Source organism: Schistocerca cancellata, chromosome 1 (genome assembly GCF_023864275.1).
Source record: "Schistocerca cancellata isolate TAMUIC-IGC-003103 chromosome 1, iqSchCanc2.1, whole genome shotgun sequence".
Lineage (NCBI taxonomy): Eukaryota > Metazoa > Arthropoda > Insecta > Orthoptera > Acrididae > Schistocerca > Schistocerca cancellata.
The window spans coordinates 749,693,604-749,696,402 of NC_064626.1; the positions used below are offsets into that span (position 1 = coordinate 749,693,604).

The following is a 2,799-nucleotide window of genomic DNA, read 5'->3' on the forward strand; positions in this document are numbered from 1 at the left end:
CTTTCATTACCACCACATATACATCTAAAATAACGTCTCATTAATACCACATCAGCTCACTGAAACAAAATTGGCCTCACGTACCTTTGTTAACGTAAAGTTTTTTGACGCATCACTCATAGGTCTTCACAGTTTTACATGAAACTAGGCCTTCCTCATCGGACAAGTTAAAGAGTGATGTCTCTGAAATACGCTGTACAAAAAGAACTGTGAATGCGTGATTAAAAAGAAATAGGTCCAAAACTGACCACAGGAAATGTATAATCTGTAATTAATAGACAGAATGGATTTACTCTACAAATCCATTCGCAGAAGAGTTTTTTTGTCCCTGCATCTCTACGCAATGAATATGACAGCGAACAAATTGTCGAGGATATTTTACAGTCGCCAAACACGTGTATTTCGAATGAGTCCTGAAGGCAGCGCGTCATAATAGCGCCATCAGTAATGGGGAACCAGTTCCCGAGCAGAGAGACAAGTTGTGCGGGCCACGGGCTACACGGATAGCAGGTGTCGGCGCAGTGGGGCCACCCTGCCAGTCGCGAACCCGAGACCGCGAGGTGGAGCACAGAATAACCAGGGATAAATATAAGACCAGCTGCAGTGGCAGCAAGTACCGCTGGCCTGCTGGCAATGCTTTCTCATACAAGTGACGCAGGTGGCAGTTTGCTAGAATGTCGATATTTAAATTAGGAACGCTACAATTTCCTACCCGTTAAGAGGTTAGGTTAGGTTAGTGGTTTTTAACGTCCCGTCGACAACGAGGTTATTAGGGACGGAGCGCAAGCTCGGGTTAGGGAAGGATGGGGAAGGAAATCGGCCGTGCCCTTTCAAAGGAACCATCCCGGCATTTGCCTGAAACGATTTAGGGAAATCACGGAAAACCTAAATCAGGATGGCTGGAGACGGGATTGAACCGTCGTCCTCCCGAATGCGAGTCCAGTGTGCTAACCACTGCGCCACCTCGCCCGGTGCCCGTTAAGAAATGTAAGCCTTGTATGTCTGAGCGACAAACCAGGAAACAAATCATCGTGTAGCTGTCTTTCTGAGAATAAAAAAAAATAGATTTCCTTAACATGGGCACGGAACACAGCTTACGCATATTGGCACTTCGGCTAACACACAGACATGAAACTAAGCAGTTTCTCTATGGACTTTGCGTGTAACTTATTCCAGTATCGAAATAGCTTTTAATAAAGTAAAAAATACAAATATGATATGAAATATAAGTTTCCTGTGTTGTCTGATAATGTACCCGAAGATGATTAGATAGAAAAGTCAATTATCGCATAGCTGTATCGGCAGATTATCCGACAGTTGGAGTTTGTCAAGCTAATAAGACGTCGTTGTGTCAGTATTACAATCCTACGTAGAGGTCAATATTGCGATCTGATGACTACCTGCAGTCAGGTCACTAACGTCTTGATATAAAGATGCCAAATAGCCCGAACAGATATGACATTTAATGAGTACTTCAAGTTATCAAAACAAGGGTTCGACAAGAATAATACATAAAGGGGAGAGTACTTTGCAGTTTGTCCAATACGAGATCAGTGTGTGTATTTTTCTTACACGGTCAGACAGGGCGTTGATGATAATGAAATCCCGGTTTCGTTATCGTGGTGCATGTCGCGCCATACCGCAAGTGAAGTGCCAAAACACGGAATGTTTTGTTCAAATGGTTCAAATGGCTCTGAACACTACGGGACTTTACATCTGAGGTCATCAGTCCCCTAGACTTAGAACTACTTAAACCTAACTAACCTAAGGACATCACACATATCCATGCCGGAGGCAGGATTCGAACCTGCGACCGTAGCGGTCGCGCGGTTCTAGACTGAAGCGCCTTTAAACGCGTGGCCACACTGGCCGGCTACTAATAGATAAACTTGAATACTGTGCCGTCGTAAAATTCTACGTGTTCGACGGTTAATCGAACGAACATTCATCCAGAGCTGATGAACGTTTACACATTTTAACGAATAAGAAATGAGCCATTGAATTCAAATGCTGCCTTATTTTGTAATTGGATTCATGTAGTTCGAAACTGTATTATTTCATACTACGTAAATGGTTACTTTATAAATATTAGAAGCTATTTTGATACTGGAATAAGTTATTCGCAGTCCGCCTCGGTAGCTGCGTGGTCAGCGCGGCGCATTGCTAAGCGAAGGGACTCGGGTTGAAGTGCCGGCAGGGTCGGAAATTTTATCCGCTCGGGGACTGGGTGTTGTGTTGTCCTTACATTCATATCGTCATAACTAACATTCCGCTATTGAGATGGCTGCACGGGCGCGGCTCGAAAGCCAATAAATAGAAAAAAAAAGTTATTCACCAAGTATACAGAAATACAGATTAGCTTCATATCTGTCGGGAAGCCGAAGCGCCAATAGACATAAGCTGTGTTCTGTTCCCATTTTAAGGAAATCGATTCCTTCCAAATCGGTAAACATTGTTTTTTGACAATAGAGCGCGTATTTCCAGGAAGTCAGCTGAATGACGGACTGGTTCCAGGTTCGTACCTCACATAAAAAACTAAATATTGCTGTTGTTTCCATTCATTTCTTGGGGGTTGGGTTGTTTTGGGGAAGGAGACCAGACAGTGAGGTCATCGGTCTTCATTTCTTGATTACGTACAGTGTTCCGTGATTTAACAGAATAGCAAGTATTGAAGCGTTCAGTTTATATTAAGAAAAAAAAGAGAAAGTTACGATTTACCTATTTACGAAAGACGAAGTCAGTCTGGCGTGTCAATATGAACAGGGTACCAAACGACAAAGCCATACATTACTTCCATAA

At 43.1% G+C, this 2,799-nt stretch overlaps 1 non-coding gene across 1 annotated transcript; it reads right to left on the reverse strand.

The window, feature by feature from the left end:
* Nucleotides 1–896: 896 nt before the first annotated feature.
* Trnaa-cgc (transfer RNA alanine (anticodon CGC)) lies at nt 897–969 on the reverse strand. The gene has a single exon. It is a non-coding gene; the product is annotated as a tRNA-Ala (tRNA).
* Nucleotides 970–2,799: the final 1,830 nt, after the last annotated feature.